This window comes from Myotis nattereri, assembly GCF_964212035.1.
Source record: "Myotis nattereri genome assembly, chromosome: 4".
Taxonomy (NCBI): Eukaryota; Metazoa; Chordata; class Mammalia; order Chiroptera; family Vespertilionidae; genus Myotis; species Myotis nattereri.
The window spans coordinates 24,673,783-24,699,465 of NC_138079.1; the positions used below are offsets into that span (position 1 = coordinate 24,673,783).

The window sequence follows — 25,683 nt, forward strand, 5'->3', positions numbered from 1 at the left end:
AGACTGCACAGCGTGTGACACATGCAGCCTGGTTTGGTGCAGACACTGATCTCAGTGGCCTGGGAATTATAAAAGCTGAAGAACAGCTGAATTCAAGTATTCTCCCGCCCCAACCTCTGCCAAAAATACCATCTCGAAACGCCTTGGGACCCCCCTGGTCCCTGATGCTGCGGCCAGCTCTGCAGAGTCTGTGCAGGTGATTTATGCTTTTCTCTCTTCCAAGAGACCAGAGCTTATTGCCTTGCTGGGCAAAGCGGCAGCAGATCCCTGCCCCACCCCATCCCCCCCCCAAAGCAAAGATTTCCAATTACTGCTCTGCAGAAAATGTCAAAAGCATTATTCAACTATTCATTATCCCGGGTTTTGTAATTTTTCATATGTTTTTACTCTTATCTGCTAGCACTTGAAAAAGACCAGCTTTTTCCTCTTAAGAGCTTAATTTGCAGAGCTGTGCAGTCTCCCTATTATGTTCTTATCATCCTCTCCCTGTGGTAGGCAGAATGACAAGGATGACAAAAAAAGAACCAACAATATTTGAAGGTCTTCCTGAAAATCCATGGGCATGAAGGGTCCGAAAAGCCCGAGGTTTCTGGTCCTCCGGTGACCTGGAACAAGGCCAAGGGCTAATGGCGTGCGCATCACAGTCCACTCAGCACCGGGACCAACACCTCCCCCAGGGCCACGAAACGGGCCTCCGAGGATTTCCCTCAGAGGCTTAACTGGGGGTGGGGGTGGGGTTAAGTAGCTCTGAGGTGTCAAGAGATTCCCCCCAAATTCTCATACCAGGGTCAGATATACTTTGGCACCCCAAGGACCCGAGCCCAAGGGTGGCTTGCGGGGAGTGGTGAGTCGTACCCCGTCTTCTTTGGCCTCCGCCCCATTCTTTTCTAAAGCAACTGGCATTTTTCTCGGTGCCGTGGAAAGGCAACTCCAAGTCCCCTGGCTCGCTCTCCTCCACCTAGAGGGCGCCCAAAGCCCCTCCATCTGGAAATTCTGAGCTGCCATCTCCCCGGATCCGTTCCTGCCCAGACACTCCGGCTTCTGAAGGCAGCGCACCAGGACTCCGGGTTGATCCCGGGAACGCGCGGCCCGCGGGGCGCCGGGCTCGGGGAATCCCCGCCCACCTTGTCACTCCAGCCGGGGAATCCCCGCCCCCCGCCTCTGTCACTCCGGGAAGGGAGTTCCCGCCCCTCGAGTCCGCCAGTGGGAGGGAATCCCCGCCCATCCTCGGGGCTCCGCGCATCCCCAGCGCCGCGCGGCCGGGAGAGCCGAGCAGGGCGCGGGCTCCCGGCGCCTAGCGTGCGGCCCCGGGCGGGGAGACGCGGTGCGCGGCGGCTGCGGGGACCCGCCGGGCCGCGGGCGTCCGGATTGCGCCTCCCACGGCGGCGGGGGAGCCGCGGCGCTGCAGCTCCGGGCGGGCGGCGGCGGCACCGGCGGTGGCAGCGGCGGCGTCAGCAGCGGCGCGGGTCCCGCCGGGCGGCGCCTGAGTCCGAGCGAGCGAGAAGCAGCGGAACCTCCGACGGGCCGCGAGCAGGTGAAGGGACCTGGGCTTCGGAGGTGGGGGCGCGGGACCGCCTCCGAGACTGCGAGCGCCCGGAAAGTTTAGTGACAGATGCCGGGGCGGGAGTCCCAGCCGCGGCCGGGCGGCCAGTGGGGAGCCGAAGCCGGGTCCCAGGTGGCGCGGCGCGAACTCCCCTGGTGTCGGCCCGGGGGTGGGGAGGACGCGGCCGCGGCCAGAGGCCGGACCGAGCGGGTCGGGACCGCGGGACCACACGAGACGCACTGCCTGGCACCCGTAGGGCAGGGCCCGGAGCCCCTGCGCTTCGTGTCCCCATCCCTGGGCCGTCGCCTGGCCCTTTCCTCCGGGGCAGAGGCACTCAGGTGCGCCGGCCTCCGGTACCGCAGGGGGTGCACCTCAGACCTCGCCCGCTCCTGCCTGGGGAAGGGGTGCGCGGGGCCAGGGAGTGGGGCGGGGTGCGGGGAGGGCGCTCGAAAAGAGCAAGGGCATCTTTGGGGCGGCTATTGGCATCTGCCAGGGAGATAGGGAACGCACTGATGGGGAAATCCTGTCCTCCCTCTTAAGTGGAGTTCCTCCGAAGACCTGGCGCCTCCCCTTCTCTCTTTCTTTGGGGTAGGACTTGGGGCTGCTTGCCTTCCCGCAAATCTGGACTGAGTAGGAGGAGGGTCCAGGGCCCTTGGCTGGAGTTTGCCAGAAGCCGGACCTTAGTGGCTCTGGTAGGTGCAGAGATCTTGATAAGGGACCCTGAGTGTGAAGGGGACAAGGTCTGGCAGGGACTGGCGCAGAAAGTGGAATAGCAGGCGCGAGGGCATTCCAGAGCTGCAGACCTGCGCTGGGACTGCAGGTGGAGTGATGGGGACAGGAAGGCTTGGCATCTGTCTCTTGGTGCCTGGGGTGGATGTGTTCCCCTCAAGGAATCATGATGAGGCTGCTGGAGGTGGTGGCGGAATGCCTGCAGAAAGGGGTACCTGGATCTGCTTTAAGAAGAGCCCCCCTGGTCCTTCAGTGCTGGTCCTTCCCCAGTGGGGCATCCCACACTCGGCCTGCCTTGGACTTGGTCTCTAGGGCCCTGGTATTTCTACAGCGCCACCTTTTCTGGTCTGACTTCTGGGTGTCAAATTGGTACAGGTTGGCAGGTGCGCTATGGGAGGGCTGCTTGTGGGGGCAATAGAATGTCTCAGAACACACTTGTGGCTGTAGGTGGTTCTAGCTTCATCAATTCCTCCTTCCATTAGAATGGGCCACGAACCACTGGGAGTGTGTGTATGGGGAGGAGGGAGAGATGTAGGAGTAAAAGCGTGGCAGGTGCTAAGAGAGGAAGAATCAGAACCTTGTAAAGTATATAAATGCACCTCCCTTGACATTGTTAATGTGCTCCTGGAAAAAAAATATTGAATTATACTTTAAATCTCTATCATTGAAATTGATTTTGCATGCACTTAAGGCAGTTTACTATTTAGGGAAACATGATCATTTCTCTATTCATTTCAAGCAATTTATTTTGGGAGTACCTGTGGTTTGCTGTGCACAGGGGCCTAAAGGTTCTGGGGGCACACAGAGATGAAAGGGGCTCCCTCCTTGCTGTCAGACTTCCACTCTCTCAGGAGAAGTGAGGTAAGTGTACTGGGAGCTCAGATCCAAACCAGTGCATGTGTGCCATAGACTGTGGCCTGTGTTTATTGGATGAAGGAATGACGGGATGGTGCAATGAATAAAGCACCTGAAGAGTGGTCTCAATAAAACATTTTGGGAGTAGGGAGGAGACACTTTTGACTGAGGAGATCGGAAAGGCTTTGTGGAGGAGAACCCAGGTAGAGCAGGTGCGTGCTGAGAGGTGGATCCTCAGGAGAATGATGGAAGAAGAGGCTGAGCTAAAGACTTGGAGGAACTCAGTTCTGTGCCAGTTAAATATAATCGGAGAATAGCTGGAGGGGGTGGTAGTGTTGTGGGAAGGTTCATTCCCCGCTCCCAGGCATGTGTGGTAAACAAAAGAGAAGTGGGAGAGAATGGAGATGAGATAAGGAGCATTGGGGAGGGAAAAGGCCAGGGCAGGTGCAGGGGAGGAGAAGCTGGCATCTGCCTTCCCTGGAAGGGAGGAGGGAAGCCAGGTTTGGGCGAGGCCTGGATGGAGCCCCGCAGTGCTGTGGAGGGGAGGGAAGAATTGGTCTTGGTGGAATGGGAGGAGCACCTGCTGGGAGCGGGAGGTCACTGCACCGTCCTGGGGGAGTGTTGGGGAAAGGCGGATGTGCAGCTGTCAGTTAGGGGAGGTGAGCCTGGCATCTGGCATGGCCACCAGGCACCAGCTGAGGCAGCCAGGAGGGAAAGGAAGGATTCTGGAATTGAGGTCAGAGACTTGGGCTGCAATCTAGCCCAGTTGCAGAGAACTTCTCATTGGCCAGGTCACTCGCAGTTCTGCAGACTCAGTTTCCTCGTGTGCAAAACTGGTACAATAGGGTTGTCCTTAAGGAGGAATAAAAAGAGGCACTGAGGTATGTGCACACACCTCCATAGTAGTGTCTGGTACGTGGTGGTGGTCCCTCTGACAGTGTGCTGAGACATGAATTCGCCTCTCTCGAAGTCTGGGACAGCTCAGTTGAACGCAGGGCTTTTTAGTAGACGCAACGAATGCTTGCTTTTAGTTTTGGGTGAAAAACTGGACTGCTCTAAGCAGCCTGGCCTCCCCTTTAAGGAATCTTTCAGGATGTCTGCCCTTTTATCTATTGGCTTGGTTCAGTGGATACATCTGCATTCCACTTCCCTTTCTTATGCAAAGGTCAAGTTGCCAGTACTCAGAGCTGGGAGAGCCTGCCCAGTCTCCTGGCTCATCTGTGGTTTGGAAGAGGTGATGCATTCACACTTGCTAATTTCTGCACTTAGGAAGCTGCGGCTGAGAAAAGCTGAGAACTTGCCTCATTCCAGTACAGCTGGAGCTAAAAGCACAATTTTCAGGTGTCTTTTCATGGCAGTTGCACAAGATGCATGCGGGTGAAGAAGAATGAAAAATCTGTGTGTCCCATTGGTTTCATTAATACACTTATGATTAAACCTAGAAAGATTAAATAAATATTCTCACTTATTAGTGAAGAGGGGAGGAAAGGAGCACTTAGCTGGAGTTAGTAAACATTCAATAGATGTGTGCCAAATTAAAGGGTATCAGGGGAATATGTGCAGGTTTTTTTGTTTTTTGTTTTATTTTAAGAAAAAGAAGATTTTTAAGGAAAAAGTATCTTCTCAAATTATTTTCCACCTGGATGGTCTATGTCTAGATTATGTTGTCCTTGGTTGCATATAAAATGATAGATCCTTTTATGGCATTTAAAAATGTTATATTCATGTTATAATAGCCATATTATAGATCTGGGGGGAAATAAGAGAGAGAGAAAGAGAGAGAGGGAGAGAGAATCGAGAAAGCATATATTTCCCATGGGTTCTGCAGTTCTGGGCAGAGGCAGGACTTGAAGCCAGGTAGGTCGGCTGGTCCAGACTTGAATTGCCTGGGATCCAAAGAGCTCTGCATTCTATTTACAAATGTGTTCAAGAAAACACTGGGAGCATTTACGGTTTGAAAATTCAATAGTTGAAGAGGCCCTTTGTGGTCTGGTAGGCGGCTGAGCCGAGAGATGGTTTGTTAAGGCACTAAGTGTGCGGAAAAGACACATTTGTCTTTTAAATCTCTCCAGCTCCGGGAAGACGCCTCCCCCTGGCTGTGACCTCCTGCCCATGCCCAGCATCCTCTCCACCCGGCATTCTCCATCGGGCCAGGAAACAGTCCCCATTCTGAGAGCTCCTGCTGGCCTCCTGAGCCACGCATTACCTACATGAACACACTGAGCGAACAGAAAATCAGAAACTGAAGAATTAACTCCCGTTGGCGAAGCCATCCCATGAAACCAGAGAGCATTGAACATCTGGCTGATGAAGTTATTCTCAGATGATTTGTTTGTAGGTTTTAAAGCATTTCTGTGGCTCATAAAGCACTCTAGGACACATGAGGAGGTTTTGGAGAAGTGGGGCTTGGGGAACTGACTTAGAGCAAAGAGGACTAATTTTGCACACACTATTGTCTCAAACTTTAGATGAAATCATAGCAAGGAGAAGGGGGAAGTTTTGCTGTCTGAAGCAGCCTGAAATGCCTAGCTATCCACATGAGGGTAAAAAAACTGCAAACTCTTAAGGATTTGCAAGTCCCTGAAGGATCCAGTCCATTCCTTGCCTTGAGGTTGAAGTAAATTTGGCTCATTCCAGGTAGTACCTGGGGTGTTGGAACAGCCTCCTGAGGCACCGGGGGCTTCCATGGTATATGTGGCCCTTAACAGAATGTGGGGACTTTTGAAGTTTTAGCAGGAGTGGATATGGACTTGACCTGAGCACATTATGGACTCCTTTTATTTTTATTGATTTCAGAGAGGAAGGGAGAGAGAGGTTGAAAACGACATAAATGATGAGAGCGAATCATTAATCGGCTGGGTCCTGCATGCCCCACACTGGGGATCGAGCCCGCAACCTTGGGCACATACCCTGACTGGGAATCGAACCCCGACCTCCTGGTCTACAGGTTGATGCTCAACCAGGGAGCCATGCCTGAGAGGTGGGAATGGACTCTTTTTTTATCAACACCTGGACCCCTCTAGTACTTGGCTTTACTAGTATATACACTAGACTTTAACTCTGCTATCTCAACCCAATCATCTGAGTTCAAATACCCGCACCCTCCACCCCCTTCCCACCCTGTTGTCCTGGCCTCCAAAGAGTGTCATTTTGCTTTGCTAAAAATAAAGACGTAGTGATACAATGCAGAATGTGACTCCTATCCCAAGCAAGGCCACACTTAGTGCAGTGGAAATCCACTCGGGTCCTTGGCTGAGACCAGCCTGCTAAGGGAATAGCAGTGTGCTGGGAGGGGGTGGGAGAGAGGTAATTTTGGATCATGGTGGATGCAGTAGAGGGTGGGGGACTGGGCTGCCTCACAGGGGCAGCCTCTGGGCATCCAGAGGAAGGTGGTAGGAGGAGACACCTGCCTGGGAGTGTGGCTTTCTTGGGACCCCTGGGATCCTGTCTAGCTACTTCACTCCTAATGAGATATTGCCATACCTAGAGGGAAAGAGAATAAACACCACTCTTTTGTCCTTTTCACCAAAGGCCAACACTTTGCAGATGCCTGTTTCATGGGAACCTGCCTGTCCTGCTTGCATGGCCTCAGGTAGTGTGGTAATTCCCATATCACAGAAGCCTCTGTTTCTGGAGGGTGGCGAGGCCCGAGCTTTTCAGGTTAGCTGTACTACATTAGGTTGCTGTGTACAAGTTTGAACACCCAGTAAGACCCTTCATCACCAAGAACATTAACTTGTTCCTAACATTGCTTATATTTGCATGCAGGTGACCAAATACAGCAATTACAATCTCTTCAAGTTTTTGAAAGATTCTTTTTGTTACCCCTACGAAGATGAAAATGGAGCTGAGTTTAGTAAAGCAAGATGTCAATAAACTCTGTACATTTTTGTGCGTTGGCCAATGGACACTTATAAAATGTCTGATTTCAGCTGTGTTTCAGTTGGATTCTGCCCCCTACCCACTTTGGCAAAGTGTATTTTATAGATATTTGGGTAAAACTAGATTGTGCTATATGGGTCTCTTGGTGAAGAATATTAACTTCCAAGGCTAAAGTAGCCATGCAAATATTATTACAAAATCACTCAGCATACAAAATTGCATCGCCCTCCTCCACGGTTTGTCACTGCCCACTCTCCAGCCCTGCCCCGTCCTGGTCATCGTTATTCCCAATATCATTAGGCTCAAAGTAGGGACAGCTGTCCCCAGAAAATGTGCTGTGAGCGTCCTCAGCAGCATGGATCCTCAGGAGAGAGCAGGCGGCGAGATGGTGCGAGGAGAGGGAGGTACCGTAAAGGGTTGCATTAACCCCTCTCTGGACCCACTACTTGTCTTTAAAAACCTGAGCAGATGGAAGCCTTATTCATTTCTGTATTGGTGACTGCTGGGGAGCATCATTCGGCAATTTTTGGCACCTGAGCACCCTTTCCACCTGCTGGTCCCTCCCCTGCTCAGCTGCCTGGGTACCATCTTTATCCTGAGGGTCTCTGAAGATGACCTGCCTCCTCCCCATACTCTTCAGGATCCAGCACAATGTCCAATACATGGGCAAAAATTAACATTGTTTGAATGTTCCCTAATTGGAGGAACTAGTCTAGACACTTAGCATATATTAACTCATTTAATTCTCATAACGATGAGATGCCTATTGTTATTATCTCCATATGCCTTTCCTATAACAAATTACCACAAACTTGGTGGCTTAAAGCAACGTAAATTTGTTCTCTCACAGTTCTGGAGGTTAGGAGTCTGAATTCCAGGTGTTGGTGGGGCCATGCTCCCTGTGGAGGTTCTTGGGGAGGATCCTTCCTTGCCTCGTCTAGCTTCTGGTAACTGGACATTCCTTGTGGCTGTTCCTCTCCGTCTTGTCTTCACATTGCCTTCTCTTTTGTGTATCTGTGTCTCCTGTTATGTCTGCGTGTCACCATTTTGTGTGTCTTTTATAAGGACACTTACAAATCATTGGATTTAGGGCCACCCAGATAACCCAGGATGATCTCACCTCAAATTCTTCACGTAACTACATCTGCCAAGACCCTTTTGCCAAATAAGGTCATATTCAGAGGTACCAGGACATGGACATATCTCTTGGAGGACCACCATTCAACTTACTACATCTCCTTTTGTAGATGGAGAAGTGGTGGTGCAATATAGTTGAGCAAATTCTCCAAGATAACAGGAGTGGGAGGAGCTTGGATTTAAATACCACAGACTGGCTCTAGAATTTGCATGCGTGACCACTACTCTTTCCTGCCTCTCAGTAATTAAATGTGCTCAATGATAGTTTATGGTATTTTTTTTTAATCCTCACCTGAGAATATTTTTCCATTGAGTTTTAGAGAAAGCGGAAGAGAGAGGGAAAGACAGAGAGAAATATCCATGTGAGAGAAACACATCGATTGACGAGCCCTAAACAGGGCCAGGGCAGGGAGGGAACCTGCAACCAAGGTACATGTCCTTGACCTGAATCGAACCCAGGGCATTCCGTCCACAGGTTGACACTCTATCCACTGCCACTGAGCCAAAACAGCTAGGGCTGTTTATGGTATTAAGGGATGGTGGGATAGGTGGGCAGATAGATGGATAAAAAGATGCTGATACCAACAATTGACTAACTTTGTCCTTCCCAGTGTACTGAAAATAACAACAACTAATAGTCATTGTTTTATGATGTTGCCTCAGGACTTGACCTTGGGTCTTCTTCTCTAACTATTCCCCTGCCTAGGGAAATCTCACCTGCCTCAAGGCATTACCTACCTCTATGTACTGTTATCTCCCAAATTTATGTCTCCAGCCTTGACCTCTCCATTGAGTTCCAGATAATATACACCACTGCCAACTTGGCATCTCCTCGTGGGAGTGTAATTGGCATCTCAGACCTAGCATGATACAAATGGAATCCTGGGTATTTCTCCCTTAGGCTAGTTCTTTCCTTCTCTTCCTCCTTCTTTCTGTAAATGGCACCACATCCACCCAAAGGCTCATTTCAAGCACCTGGAAACCACCCTTCATTCTTCTCTTTTCCTCACACCCAGCAACTAAATCTGTAAGTCCTTTTCACCCTTCCTCCAGTCTCCAGCCTCCTCTCCCCCTTCCCTGGCAGCCACCCTACTTGAAGTCACCAGTGCCTTGTCCCTGGACTCCTGCAGTAGTCTTCTAACTGAGTCTCCAGCTAGCACTCTTGATCCCTACTCCTTTCTCCTTAGAAAACCTAGAGGTGAGTTTTTAAAACACAAATCAAGCCATGTCACTCCCAAGCTTAAAACTGGCGTTTTTTCTTTGCCATTTAAATACGACCCAGGCCGCTTGCCCTAGCCCACATCACCAGTGATTTCCTCTGTTAGTTACACTTACTGCACTCACGCTCTGAGCCCAGAAACACCGTCCTTCTTTCTGTCTGAAACAAGCCAAGCTCTGCCCCTCAGCAGGGCCCTGCCTGTGCTTGGAAGCTTCTCTCCCCAGACCTTCTCAGGCCTCCTCTACAACCATGTAATCTAAAATGGCCACCCCAGGCACACTCTCACATTGTTTCTGTTTAAAATGAAGTTTTGATTTATTTGTCAGAATGTAAGCTCCATCAAAGCAGGGCCCTTGTTTTGTTCACTGTTTCTCCAGTGCCTAGCACTCAGTAAATAGCCGTTGAACAAATTGAGCACTTACTAGATGATGAAAAGTAGGCTCAGATAGTTTAAATTGCTTGCTTGAGGTGACACATCTATTAAGAGTTGGAGCAAGAATTTGAACCCCATCTCTCTGACTCACAGGCTTGTGTTCTTATCCATTATTCCATACAGAACTTTGGAGAAGCCAGAATGCCCAGGATCCCCAAAGTCCCTACAGAGCTCTGAGTCTGAGTTTTCTAATTCATTTTCCTGCTCATAAACCCAGGACACGGATTGTTAAAACACTGAAGAAATATAGTTACTTAAGTTCTAAATGCACTGTTTCTCTGAAAACTTGGCCCTGGGGCTTAGGCTTGAGAAGCTAAGAAGTTCATTTCTTTTTCTTCTGTACTTGGGCATATAGGCTCAAGACTTGTTCTGATCCAGCTGGAGACTTCATGGTTTAAACCCTCTTCCTTGAACCCTTAAACAGGAAAGGCAGAGATGACTAGGTTGCCTCCTGATATTCAGAAGTGGAATTTATTTGCATTCATAAGAAGTCCTAAGATTTTCCTCCTGGTTTTTCCTTACACACCAGCACTTTTATGTAGTTTGGTCTTTTCTGCCTCCACAACCCTAACCCAGCTGATAGAAACCTAGGGTGAGCACATTTTTAGATCAGTTGGTACAAGACCTTCACCATTAGGTCTTGCTCAAAGATTGGTCCATTTCTCCATCACCAGTCATGGCAGACACCAAAGGGCAGGTTCTCGCCAGGTATGGGGTGCAGAGGGACTGCGGCCACGGTTGTAGGCCGGGGAGAAGGAGACAGCCACGATTTGTTTCCTTCCCTGTTGTTGAACCTCTTTTTAAAAATAAGTTCCATCTTGAGAATGACATCAGCATCGTGAAAAGTAAACATCAGACAAAAGGCTACTATTTCAGGCAAATAGTAATGGTGAGAATGGCCAAGACCCACAAATATAGGTTGGGCTTTTATTCATAGAAAGGGCTATAGTGGCTGGTGAGTGTATCTGGCAACTATAGCTGCTTTCCTGCAGGAAGGCAGGACCCTGGCCATTTGATCCATCATACGCTTTGCCTCTGCTGTCATGAGTGGGGTTTGCCATGGTAACCAGAACTTTACCTGGAGGGTTGTGCATGTAAAGTGTCATTCATTGGCAGTCTCCTTTATTTTTAGCACAAACCAAAGAGGAGCTGCTCATTGTTCCTGCTAACAGAGAGATGAGTAGTCACAATGGAGCCCTGGTGGAATTATGTGTCTGCTCTCATGTGAAATATCACCTCTCCCTGTCCCCTCCCCCCACAATCAAGAAGTGCTTCTGGATTACCATTGGTTACAATCTATGCCGGAACTAGGGTAGTTGTACTGATTATTTTGTATAACTCTTTCTTCTTCCCCATCTTCATTTTGCACAGCACGCAGACTTTGCTAACGATAGTGGTCCTGCAAATAGGAGGTAGGTAGCTTCTCACAGAAGCACTGAAAAATATGAACGCTCAGCAACATTTGAAAAAGGGTAGTCTTATCAGTTATGCTCAGGTCTCTCTCAGAGCTTTTATTTTGTCCTCATTGCCTATTTTTGGTCTTTTTTTCATTCAATAATATTTGTTTAGCACTTGGCACGGAGGAAAAAATGTGTACATATGTATATATGTGTATGTTATTTCATATTCTGTACATGGAGAATAAAAATAAAATTCTGATTGTCTTGAACTATCAGTTGTATCAAATTATTTACCTGTCTTCGGGGACGGGGAAGGAACAATGGAAAAAGCATTCCTTCAAGAACATAGTGAGCCCACTTCTCAAAAACTAACACCATTTCCCCTAAGAACAGGAACAAGACAGGGATGCCCCCTCTCACCACTCCTGTTCAACATAGTACTGGAAGTGTTAGCCATTGCAATTCGGCAAGAAGAAGAAATAAAAGGCATCCAAATTGGAAAAGAGGAAGTAAAACTGTCCTTATTTGCAGACGACATGATATTATACATACAAAACCCCAGAGACTCCATCCAAAAGCTACTAGACTTAATACATGAATTTGGCAATGTAGCAGGATACAAAATTAACCCCAAGAAATCTGAGGCATTTCTATACACCAGTAGTGAACTTTTAGAAAGAGAGATTATAAAAGCAATCCCGTTTACCATTGCACCAAAAAAATTAAGCTACCTAGGAATCAACTTAACTAAAGAGGTAAAAGACCTCTACTCAGAAAACTACAGGACGTTGAAAAAAGATATAGAGGAAGACATAAACAGATGGAAGAACATACCGTGTTCCTGGATTGGTAGAATCAACATCATTAAAATGTCCATACTACCCAAAGCAATCTATAAATTCAACGCACTTCCCATTAAAATACCAACGGCATACTTCAGAGATCTAGAACGAACTCTCCAAAAATTCATCTGGAATAAAAAAAGACCCCGAATAGCTGCAGCAATCCTGAAAAAGAACAAAGTAGGTGGGATCTCAATACCAGATATCAAGTTGTATTACAAAGCCACTGTTCTCAAAACTGCCTGGTACTGGCACAAGAATAGGCATATAGATCAATGGAATAGAATAGAGAGCCCAGAAATCGGCCCGAACCAATATGCTCAATTAATATTTGACAAAGGAGGCAAGAACATACAATGGAGCCAAGATAGTCTCTTCAATAAATGGTGTTGGGAAAATTGGACAGATATATGCAAGAAAATGAAACTAGACCACCAACCTACACCATACACAAAAATAAACTCAAAATGGATAAAGGACTTAAATGTACGACAGGAAACCATAAAAATTCTAGAAGAATCCAAAGGCAACAAAATCTCAGACATATGCCGAAGCAATTTCTTCACTGACACAGCTCCTAGGGCACTTGAAACTAAAGAGAAAATAAACAAATGGGACTTCATCAAAATAAAAAGCTTCTGCACAGCAAAGGAAACCATCAACAAAACAACAAGAAAACCCACTGTGTGGGAAAACATATTTGCCAATGTCATATCTGATAAGGGCCTAATCTCCAAAATTTATAGGGAACTCATACAACTCAACAAAAGGAAGATAAACAATCCAATCAAAAAGTGGGCAAAGGACCTAAATAGACACCTTTCAAAAGAGGACATTCAGAAAGCCAAGAGACATATGAAAACATGCTCAAAGTCACTAATCATCCGAGAGATGCAAATCAAAACAACAATGAGGTATCATCTCACACCTGTCAGACTGGCTATCATCAACAAATCAACAAACGACAAGTGCTGGAGAGGATGTGGAGAAAAAGGATCACTTGTGCACTGCTGGTGGGAATGCAGACTGGTGCAGCCACTATGGAAGACAGTATGGAGTTTCCTTAAAAAACTGAAAATGGAACTCCCATTTGACCCTGTGATCCCACTTCTAGGAATATATCCCAAGAAACCAGAAACACCAATCAGAAAGGATATATGCACCCCTATGTTCATAGCAGCACAATTCACCATAGCTAAGATCTGGAAACAGCCTAAGTGCTCATCAGTAGATGAATGGATTAGAAAACTGTGGTACATCTACACGATGGAATACTATGCTGCTGTAAAAAGGAAGGAACTCTTACCATTTGCAACGTCATGGATGGAACTGGAGAGCATTATGCTAAGTGAAATAAGCCAGTCAATGAAGGAAAAATACCACATGATCTCACTCATTCATGGATAATAGAGACCATTATAAACTTTTGAACAATAATAGATACAGAGGCAGAGCAGCCTCAAACAGATTGTCAAACTGCAGCAGGAAGGCAGGGGAGGGTTGGGGGGCAGGAGGTAGGGGGGTAAGAGATCAACTAAAGGACTTGTATGCATGCATATAAGCATAACCAATGGACATAAGACACTGGGGGATAGGGGAGGCTAGGGGACTGTCTAGGGCGGGGTGATAAAATGGACACATATGTAATACCCTTTGTAATACTTTAAGCAATAAAAAAAAAAAAGAAAACACAGGTTTATAATTAAAAATTGTTTTATTGACTCATAAAGTATACAGTATAGGGTTATGTATGGAATAGCATATCGGGTAAATGGCCTCCACGGCTTTGCTAGCAGGCACATATGCACTCTTTTGTTGAAATTTTCCATGACCGTTTTGCTTAAATGTGGCTTTTGGGCCAGGAGGAGGGGAGAAGAGAGGGAAGAGCTTTTGGGCCAGGAGGAGAGGAGAAGAGAGGGACGAGCAGGAGCAGGAGCAGTGCTATACTATACTTCTAAAAATAAACCTACGTTTCTATGAAAAAAAAAAAAAAAAAAAAAAAAAGAACATAGTGAGCCCACTTCTGATGGAAACTTGGAACTGGCTAAGCATCCCCTTGGCATATTGGCTGATCGATACAGATCGAGGCCCGGGTGAACCTGGGTGACATCACCCTGTGCTGTGGGTTTGGCTGGGGCTGTGAACTGTAGTCCAGTGAAGCCAGAGCCGCCCCTTGAGTTGGTATCAGCTGTGGTTCAGAAACACTGGACTGGAAGGTTCTTCCAGGCAGAGACAATGTCTGTTTGATGCTGTGACTCAAGCCCCTATGGCGGTGCCTGGACCACAGTAGATCCTTTATGAAAGTTTTTCAAATGAATGAAACTAGTGTCAGACCGGCATGTCTGGGTGGGGAGAACCTGAACCATAATTCAGGTAATGTAACACTGAATGTCCGATGGTCAGCTTTTAATGTCTAAATCCAGGTTCCCACCCTGCCCCTTCCAGATGATTTGTCTGTGGTCAGTTCTTTAAAATATACCCAGTCTGACCATTGCTCATCACCTCTTCCCTTATCCAAACTGTCCTCATCTCTCAATTGGACTATTTTAGGAATCACTCAATTGCTATTGCTTTGCCTCTTCCCTCACTGTCTGTTCTCAGCAGAGCAGTCAGAATGATTCTAGTAAAATGGAAATCAGATCACGTCACTTCTCGGCTCAAACCTTGCCAGTAGCTTTCCATCTCACTCAGTAAAGCCATACCCATTACACAGATTGCCAGGCCCTGGTGTTCTCCCCCTTCCCCTTCTCCTTCCCTCTCTGACTTCACCTCTATTCCTTCCCACTCAGCTCAAGCCACACTGACATGCTTCTGCCTCAGGGCCTTTGCACCTACCATTCCCTGTGCCTGGCAGGTTCTTTCATGTAGCTGAGTTGCTCCCTCGCTTCCTTCAAGTCTTGGTTCAAATGTCACCTTCGGAGAAATCTTCCATGTCAGTCTACTTCAGCCTGAGACTTCTGTCTCCCTCTCAGCTTTATTTTCTCCTTAGCACACTGTCAGCTTTCTTAACATATATTTTAGTGACATACTTTGCTTTCCTGCCTGCTTTCCCCACTATAATGTAAATTCTGAAGGCATTTTTTAAGGGGGCAGGGGTGTTCCTTTTTGATTCACTCATGTATCTTCAACACTTAGAACAATGCTTGGCATACAATAGACGCTCAAAATATTTGATGAGAGAATGAATTAGAATCATTGGTGTTTTTCATTGAAATGCTGGTGCCTCAGGGATTGTGATGTAATTGGTAGGAGGTACAGTCCAAGCCTTGGTATTTTCTGAACGCTCCCAGGAGGTTCTCATGTGGAGCCAGGGTTGCAAAACACTATTTGTTTTTCTTCCTTTGCACTTTACCTCTGTGGCATAGGTTGTTGCATTCTTAGAAAATCCATTAGTCTCAAGACTTAAATCGCAGAGGATGACTTAGTGAAATTTGTTGCTGTGTATGATAGCATATTAGGGTTTCATCGGAGAATCTCATTAGAGGGGATGTGGTAGACATTCGTTCCTGCATGACCTTGGCTGGACTTTGTGGGGAGGCACAGACCCCATACTGCAGCCAAGTGAGTTCTTTGTTCATTTCCCAGGTGATCATAAGGCTTTTTTCTTTATATTGATGTTTGAAAAATAAAAGGGTATTTGGATACAGCTTAAACTCCTTTCATCTACATGAGTAGTGTAATTTACTCCACACCCTCCACCCAGAATGCCCACCTACCCAATGTCTAAGTTCTGTCTGTCCCTTAAGATCCAGGAGAAGTCTCATTCCCTTTGAAAAGTGTTCTCTGCGCTCCCTCCCCCCTCCAGTAGGCAGCTTCTTGGAACGTCTGTCTGGTGCACACACTGCTTGGCACATTCACTTGGCATCCAGCACATGCTGCTCTGGTTGGTGAACCTTTTGCTCAAAGTGTCTTTCCTTCCTTCCTTCCTTCCTTCCTTCCTTCCTTCCTTCCTTCCTTCCTTCCTTCCTTCCTTCCTTCCTTCCTTTTTAGGGGGGAGGAGAAGGAGAGAGAAACAATGATTGGTTGTCTCCTGTACACGCCCCGACCAGGGATGGAACCCAGAACCCACAACCTAGGTATGTGCCCTGACTGGGAATCAAAGCCATAACATTTTGTGTACAGGACGACTTTCCAGGCAACTGAGCCACCAGCCAGGGCACAAAGTGCCTTCTTTTCCTTGATGCCCACCCAGCCCAGACTGCAAACTCTCTGAGGTTCCTGACCATGCTGTCACCTCTTTGTATCCCCAGCAGCAGACAGTCAACAGATGTTGATGAATTGCTTAAACTATTCTTGTTGAATGTTTCGGCAGGATCTAAGGAGTGCCTATAGAAAGGGGTGTCGCCCTCGGTGTAATTCGGGATGATACGCTTCGTAAACACCCTGGCATTTTTCACTGTGGTTCATTGTTGCTCTATATCTTTCTCATTTTAAATGGCAACTGAATACATATCTTGTAAGATTTAAAATCCTAAGATTGCAGCGCCCTGTTTGAAAATGATGTACCCAAGAAAGCTCAGATACAATCATATTTGGCTTTTTTTCCCTAAAATTAGATTCAAGGAAATATAATTTAAACTGCCTTTTAGGGCTGCTGGGAGGAAGCTCCAAGATGAGGCAAAGTGGGTCCACCTCATAGGGCCCTGTCCTCTCTGTTGTAGGGGTTTTTCTATTCTAGTCTCATTAGCAAGCTAGCATTCTTCATTTCTGCAGCCCTGGCGATCAGGTAACCTGATCCACTGGAGTAGGAGGAAGGTTTAGAAACTAAGTTCTTAGCACCTTTGTGGCCTTTTGAAGGCCTGGGCCTGGGGAAAAGTGATGTCATGGTGAGACAGGAAATGGTATAAAGCTGCAAAATGTCATAAACCGATTTCCATCTGGTTGTAGGTGTACAAGACACAAGCAAAGAAAAGCTCATTGTGTTTTTATCCAATGGGGATAAGGTTACAGACCCGTAGATCATGGGAAAGCTGTTGACACAGCGTATCTGGACTTTTCAGCAAGGTGTTTGGATGGCCCCTTGGGACATCTTTGTGGGCTAGATGGAGAAATGTGGACAGGACAGTAGCAGCACCTGGTGATTTGTAGCCAGCTGGCTAAATGCCTGGGCGAAGGGGTTGATGGGTGGGTGTCCATCCAGAGAGAAGGTTCTAGCAGTGACAATCAGTACAGTTTTGCCACTGGATTTATCCTGCTTCCGTTCAACCTTGTTATCAACTTGCATGAAATGTGGGTGACATGTTTATCCCATTTGCTCATGACCCAGATCTGGGAAACACAGTGACCTCATTTCACACCAGAATCAGAACCAAAATAGACTCCCGGGATAGGCCAAGACGCTCAAGAGTCAGCCAAGGGACTCAAGGAAAGCCCTGCACTTGTGTCTGAAAAAAACCAATGGTGTTTATTACGGGATCATCAGGAACCTGCTTTCATGGAGATCTTTGTGTAAACCGTGGGACGTTCATATGATCAGTGTGTACAACCCTGTGATGTGATTTACATCGAGGTAAATTCCAGACAGGGGCCCCGAAACAGCGCGCTGACCCTCTGCCCTAGTCCCACACCTCTAGCTACTGTGTGCTGCTCCAGGCAATGCATGGTCTAAAGCAGCAGTTCTCAACTTGTGGGTCACGACCCCTTTGGGGGTCGAATGACCCTTTCACAGGGGTCGCCTAAGACCATCGGAAAACACATATAATTACATATTGTTTTTGTGATTAATCACTATGCTTTAATTATGTTCAATTTGTAACAATGAAAATACATCCTGCATATCAGATATTTACATTACGATTCATAACAGTAGCAAAATTACAGTTATGAAGTAGCAACGAAAATAATTTTATGGTTGGGGGTCACCACAACATGAGGAACTGTATTAAAGGGTCGTGGCATTAGGAAGGTTGAGAACCACTGGTCTAAAGTAACATACTCAGAGGCAGGGGTCCAGGGCGGAGAAGGTAGTGGGAGAGATTTGCAGGAGAGATCATAGCTGCCTTCCAAGGCTGTCCCCTTCCAGCCCACACCCCTACAGGCTTTATCCGCTCATTTGCTAATATTTTAAACTCCTTAAATCTTTTTTTTTTCCTTTTGCTCTCCCCACCATCTAAAATCCCTACACCAAATAAGTCCAACCACCTGCATTTCCTACCCCTGTATCCTGACTGATAAGCATTTCTGTGAGTGAAATCTCATTTGTTTGGGTAGGTGAACTTATAAAACGAGGGCCTCTAAACTCATCAGCCCCACAGACGGGCAGACAGGTGCACAGTCTCTTCACAGGATCTCAGTTGCCTTCCCATGCCACCCCCTCCCCCCAGGGTCTATTCTAACTCTCCTCTCTCCCTCCAAGCTGGGACCTTAATGTTTTCTATGCAGAGAGAATCAGTGGACAACCCTCTGTTCTTCCTCCCTTCCCAACTGTTTCCACATCCAGTCTGTACTCTTTCCTTCCTGCCTCAGAAAATGTCCCTCTTTTCATAGAACATTTTATTTCCAGGCTCAGCTTAACTATCATACTTGATTCGTGTATTTCCCCGCTCTGTCTTTAACTTCTCCCTGGCTCTCCTCGGTTCCTCTCTGCCATCTGCAAATCTCACCCCTCTGCAAGACCCCTTTGCCTTTATCTCCTTAACAGCCCTGGTCCCTGGAAACGTGGTCTGTATTGGCTGTTTTCACTAATCTCCCATTCGTTCCTCGTTGGACTGCATTCCTAGTTCCATTCCCAGCCCGTCACTGAAATACCCTCGCTGTGATCACGAGTGGGCCTCCAGAGCCAAATCCACGGGGAGCTTTTCGGTAGCTAATTCAGTCGACGCTGCTGCCCAGGTCCTCCTTAAAGAGACACCATTCTCCGCTTCTCTGACAACTCTTCTCTTCTGGTTTTCTTCCTACCTCTTCAACTCATACTTTGTCTTAACCTTCCTCTGAGCTCCTCTCCATGGAGCCCTTTAATTTATTTTGTAACAACGTATGTCTCCCTCCACTGTTTATTGGGTTTTATACTTTGCCTCTTACACATTGATATTCTCATTCCGCCCATGGGCATTTCAGACACATTTCAACTTCAGCCCCATCTATGTCCTTATCACTCTGAAATCTGTACCTTTACCCCAACCCTCCTCCTGAGCTCTGGACTCCCATGTACAGTGTCTACCTACCGTCTCCACCTGGGTGACCCTTTGCTACTCCAAAGCTCACCACCTTTCCCATGCAAACCCGCTCCTTCTCCTCTGTTCCCTGTCTTGGCCAATGGCACGCCTTTGGAACCAGCCCCACAAACGAGGAATCTGGACTCACCCCTCACCTCTCTGTGCTTCTGTCAACCTGCACATGGGAGGTTTGCCACGAAGATCCAGTGGATGACCGAGGAAAGCATTTCAATGGCTCCCTTGCAGCACAAGGGCTGCTAAGGCTTATTTGCATTTCTGGTTCAGAAGTTGGAACTAGAGCCAAAGCATTCAGATTAAGGCAACGGTTCTCAACCTGTGGGTCGCGACCCCTTTGGCAGTCGAACGACCCTTTCACAGGGGTCGCCTAAGACCATCCTGCATATCAGATATTGACATTACGATTCATAACAGTAGCAACATTACAGTTATGAAGTAGCAACGAAAATAATTTTATGGTTGGGTCACAACATGAGGAACTGTATTTAAAGGGCCAGAAGGTTGAGAACCACTGGATTAAGGGAAGCAGATATAGCTCCACGCTTGGGCATTTTTTCTGATATTACAGTCTCAAGAGTGGTGTGGACTGCCTTGAGGGGTACAAGTGTCCCTTCACTGCAGGCATCAGGCCGAGGACTGGTTTTGCCGGACTGGGCTGGGGGGCTTCTAATGCCTCTGACAACTCAGAGATTTAATTCAACAGCTAGTAAGTCCCTCCTGTATACTTTGTCCCCAGCATCTCATTTCTGCTTCCTGGTAGATGATTGGTCCAATTGTATGGATGAGGAGCCAGCAGCTCAGAGGGGCAAGCAATGTTTCTGAGGTGACCCAGCTGGGTAGTCAGTGTTAGGGCCAGGCTTCCAAGGCAGGTCCACTGTCCCCCAAACCCACTGTTTTTGCGAAGCCACTGCATTCCAGTTGGCATTGGAAACAGACTTCAGCTCAGTAGAGTCTAGTCGGCTCTATATCCTCATTGGCACAGGAGACCTTTAAAGGTAATAGAAAGGAACAATTGTTTTTAAATCCAGAGCTTAACTAAGTTTGGAGCTTAAGTTCTTCTTAGCGATGCCCCCACATTTATTGGCCCATTACCTTTCCCCTTTATTATTATAACTAGCAATCCTAATAATCAGATGCAATTTTCTTTCTAGGCCACCACTTCCATTTCCCAGAGGCTTGGAAAGGAACGCATGTAAAGGGGTTTACTCTTCCATTTCCTTCGAACCGCCTTTAATGAAATGCAGGACCCAGCTCCGGAGGCCCTGGGTTGCCTAAAATAGGATCCTGCTGTGTGGCAGATGCTGAAGGGGGCAATCCTGGGCTTTCTTTTAAAAACTTGAAGGAGAGGGAGAGAGTGGGCTGAGGTAGAGAAAGAATAGATAAGCAAATATTTACCTCATTTCCATTTTTGCCTTTACTGCATTGTCCTGGAAGGACCAGAGATGTGGTTCAAACTGCAGATAAGTATCAAAATGGGAAGCAATCCGTCTAGGACAGTGCCTGGGTGGGAGCAAAGGGTCCAAGGGGACAGTTGAGTCAAGGACCTGAAATCCAAGCTATAGAGTCTCGGCTGGCGATAACCCACGAGAGGCTATTTTTATAGCCCTAGGTAGCTGCCAGTCCCAGAACTCTAAGGAGCACTTATCCTCTTACTCTGAGGTATGCGATTACCTCTGCATCCTTCACCTGATCCCAGCTTTATTGTTTGAATTCTCAGAAAGCACTCTTAGCCTGTGGGCTTGAGGGTTAGGCGAGGCGTCGGGAATTAAAATCCAGCAAGCAATCTCAAGCCTCACGTTAGATAGAATGACCAGCTCCTCTGTGGGTCCTTGTCCAGGGAGAATTTTCATAGGGGCGCAGAGGTTAATGTTGTCATTGTACGAGGCACCAAGCAGGATTGGGAGGGAGGATGGGGGCAGAGCGAAAAGAGGAACAGATCAGCAGCCAGCACGGTGTGAGCACAGGTACCTCTACTGTTCAGCGTTGGCAGTAGCATGTTTAGGTCCTTGTTTCTCCACACTTAGAATGAAGCAGTTGTGCTTAATGATTCTTAAAGTTTCCTTGATCTCGAAAAGGAAATGTCCTGACACCCTCATAGCTCAACAGTCCACATATTGCCTGTTACTTGCGAACAAATCATCCTATTTCTGCCTCTCATTACGCGAGACCCACTGTGTCTGCAATGCCTTCGACCTCGTGTTCTGTTCTAAGTGAATACATTCCCTTAAATTAAGCCACCCATAAAAAAATACCTTGTTTCTGTTGGGAATCATTTCCATGAATATTAAAAAACCTGCAAGGCATGAAAAATTCAGTTTCCCTTCCACCCACAATTATTTCTTCTGTAGACTGTCAGAGATCATCGATTATAATCTCATATTTTATAAATGAACAGATCGCGGCCCAGAGAGGTGAGGCAGCTTTCTAAGTGCCACACAGCAAACACTCTCCTGTAGGACTGTTTCCTACCTCCCGACATGGCAAGATGCAGGTCCTAGGCAATCAGTGCTTTGTGTGTGTTTGTTTAATTGCCAAGAGAGTTATTTTTAAATAGGAGGCTGCTTCACTTTGAAATATTTTTTTGAAGGAAAAGGAAAGAAACAAGGGCACTAGATTCGTCCTTTTAAGTCCATTTGAACAGTGTGCCTTCTCTGTGCTGTTGCTGTTGGCAGGCCAACATCTTGCAGACAGACTGTTCCAGTCTACTTGGTTAGTTGTTATCCCAAACGCAGATCTGACTCACGGGTGAGATCATGAGAAATCTGGCCTATTTTCCTTGATGACTTTTTCTTTCCTCTTCCAATTTTCTTTTGCGGTATTTGGCTCTATGTGATAGACACCCATGCTGGGGAACAGAATCCTGCAAGGGTTATTTCTAGGATGGTCTCTGCTGTCATATGAATCACAAGACAGCCAGAGCAGGTTTTGTCATCAGCTGCATGTGGCTTTGGTGCAGGAACTTAGGGGTGTGTGTGTGTGTGTGTGGCCTTTGACAAAGTAAGAAGGTTTTCTTTATTGGGATTTCAGGGATTCTGGGATGGTCTTCCTTCTCATCAAATAGACTATTTCCATTCAACTAATGTTTATTTACTATCCTAGGTGCTGGTAACACAATGGGGAATCCTGCCATCTAGAGGTTACCTATAGTTCAATAAGTAAGGGTTACCTGGTCTGTGTATTAGGGTGATATTAGCTGCTGTAACAATTAATCCCCCAGGTTTTAGTAGCTTACTATACCACAGAATTCTTCCTCCCTCACCTAAAAGCCCAGGGCAAGAATTCTCCGTCAGCGGGTAGCTCTCCTCCACACAGTGATTCAGGGCTCTGGGCTCCTTGCATCTTGCATCCCCACAGTATCCTAGGACTGCAGTGTACTCTGTGTCCAACTGGTGGAAAGGGAAAGAAGGTACATTTATTTCTGAAGTGCTTTGGTTTGAAAGTGGCACACATCACTTCTCACATTTCCTTGGCAAGAATTAAGCACACAGCCCCGCTTGGATGCCCAGCGGACTGGGAGGAGCAGCCCACGGAGAGTCTGCAGTCTGGAAGGGGACCATGTGGGACTGTGGCGTTCGGCTGGCCATCTCTGCTATTGTCTGATGAGTACTTTGGCGGGGTGGGGGTGGGGGGTGGGGGAGTGGGGGAGGCCAATTAGGACAATACACAGGCACAGAAGAGAGGCACCTAATCTGGATTTGGGGGTGGGGGAGTTGCCACTTCTTGTTCGTCCCTTCCCCGCTCTTCCTCCTGAACTGGATTTCAGTTCCCAGTGCACCAACTCTCTGCCTCTCACACCGTTACATGTGCTCTCTCCTCCCCTAGAACTCTCCTCCCAGCCCACCTTGCCCTTCCCTGGGCTAAGTCAGTGTTCCCGACTCGCAGGGCACGTCTCCCAAGAAGCCTCTCCTCAACCCTCAACTCCAGTGTGCACGCATGCGTTCTGGCCTCATAGGAAGGCAAAGCAAGGAGATTTCTATTTACTGGATTTGATTACCCACAGGAGGCCCTCCTGCTGATGAAAGGAAGTTTGCCATGGGAGCCGAGGGAGGTAAGGAAGGCCTAGGATGATGGTGGAGGGGAGCGGGGACCGTTACAACCTCCCAATGGCTTGGAGGTGGGGCAGCAGCATGGGGCTTCCAGGCCACCTCGGCTCAGGAACCTACTCTTCCAACGGGTTTCAGGAGCTGTTTCTCAGGGCGCGTTTCTAGAGACTAAATGAGAAAAATGCTGGTTAAGGATGGGCCACCCAAACAGGGCAGAGGCCGCCTCTGGGGAGGCATCGTCTCTGACTAGGACGGGGAGAAGGATACCCAGCCAGCCTCAGTCTCCGCGTGGAGGCCGGAGGGCATGTAGAACCTTCCAGAGCGGAAGCAATCATGGAACGCATCTTCCTGTCCCAACAGGCCCGGGACCTTGGGAAGGAAGATGGGATTTTCATTTTTTGGGTCTAAGAAGTGAGCGTGCTTGTCTTTCAGCGGAACTCATCTCCTTGTTCAAAAATATTTTCTTACTAATTATTTTAATGATCTCAAGGAAAAGTGCCTTTTGTGATTATCCTAACAAGTTCCTACATGCGAAGGTCCTGCTGATCCTGTGTTCCTGCGTTTATGAGGCAATGGCTGCTTTTACTGTTTAGGTTCCTAATAGAGGGACCTAAAAATAGAACGGTGAGCTGGGTGCTCAGGAAAAAACCTTGGCAGGATGCTGTAGGAAGGATTAACTCCACTGGCTCTCCGCAGAATTCCGTCTGCTTCTCTGTTCTTCCCCGCACTGGCCCGAAGGCATGGTTTTCTGAAGCTGGGGGGCCGGGGCTGGGGGTGGGGGAAGGGATTCTCCCGTGGGAGAATAGTCACAGGTACAGAAACTGAAGGCAGGGAACCCAGGGTATGGGCGAGGTCCCTGAGGTCGATGGAGCAGTACCTGTCTAGCAGCCCTACAGGAGCCCTCAGATTCTGCCTCCCAGGGGTCCGCTCTGTGTCTTGTGATTTGTCAGTCCAAGTGCAGATATTCATTCATGCACCAGCTATTTTATTTTTACTAATTCTTTATTGTTGAAAGTATTACACATGTCCCCTTTTTTCCCCCATTGACCCCCTCCAGCTGGCCCCCCGCTCCCACTGCCATCAGATCCTCACTGCCCCATTGTCTGTGTCCATGGGCCAATGCATATATCCATACAAGGTCCTTGGTTGATTGCCTCCCACCCACCCTTCCCCACCTCCCCTCTGAGATTCTGCACTCTGTTCCATGCTTCCATGTTCATCAGATTCTTTTGTTACTTAGAGTCCACATATGAATGCAATCATGTGATGCTTGTCTTTCTCTGACTGACTTATTTCACTTAGCATGATACTCTCCAGGTCCTCCCATGCTGTCTCTAGGGTAGGAGATTCTTCTTTTTTTACTGCTGCATAGTATTCCATGGTGTAAATGTACCACAGCTTTTTTATCCACTCATCTACTGATGGGCACTTGGGCTGTTTCCAGATCTTAGCAAGTGTAAATTGCATGGACCAACTATTTACACACACCCTTCTAGGCACAGGGCTGTAGGGATGACCGGGGCATTCAAAGCCCCGGTGCCATACAGCACTCGTGTTCCAGGAGCAGGAGAGGGGAGGACAAACATGCCACAAGGAAGCTAATGAATATATAGCATAACTCCAGGAACTGCATGCTTCTAGAAGAAAAATAAAGCAACTTCACGGGCTACAAAGATGGAGGGAGCTTGCTAGATAGTGTGCACAGGAAGGCTGCTCTGAGAACATGACATTTAAGCAGAGACCTGAGAAGGGCAGAGTCAGCCAGGCACTGATCCAAGGGATAAGGGATCTGGGGAGAAGGAACAGCACGTGCAAGGGCCCTGAGGAAGAGAAACCAGCAGGGCCAGTGGCATGGGGTGGAGCACGTAGGCAGTGGGACTGGCTGCTGGCTCACCCAGGGAAAGGCAATAGTGGACCATCGGAGGGCAGGAGGTGTGGGAGTGAGGCTACATTAGAGAAGTGTGACCCCTGCTTGAAGGAGGGAGGGGAAGGCTGTAGAGAGATTGGAGTTCCCTGCGGATTTGATTTCTCATCGCTGTAGTCTAATGTAGTGGTTGCCAACCTTTCTGACCTCGCGGACCACCAGTTGGAGACCACTGGTCTAATGCATGCATGTATGCAGGCCTAGTTTCCAGTGCACAGGGATTTGCTTTTGGTGTGGAGGAAGGAACTGATGAATGCAGCCGACATGGTTGTTTGGAGAAAGCCATTGGGAAGTCAGTGGAATGGTAAGCACCACTGTTCCTCAGAGCCCACAGCCGGGCCAGCGCTCTGCCCCGCGGGAGGGTTCCGACTCTGAGTGGAGAACTGTGGGTCTGATTGCCCATTGTAGAGCAGCTCTGACCATCGCCTGGAAAGCCGCTCAGATCAGCCTCCTGAACAGCAGCTCTGTTGCTAATAAATCCTTTGAAATCTTCTGCTGAGGTTA

At 47.8% G+C, this 25,683-nt stretch overlaps 1 protein-coding gene across 1 annotated transcript in view; it reads left to right on the forward strand.

Moving 5' to 3' along the window:
• The first annotated feature begins 1,465 nt into the window (after positions 1–1,465).
• PDZD2 (PDZ domain containing 2) overlaps positions 1,466–25,683 on the forward strand; it is a 327,492-nt gene continuing 303,274 nt past the window's right edge. Inside the window, exon 1 of the mRNA XM_081088887.1 lies at positions 1,466–1,534. The gene's annotated coding sequence lies outside the window, so the exon portion shown is untranslated. The remainder of the gene's footprint in view (positions 1,535–25,683) is intronic.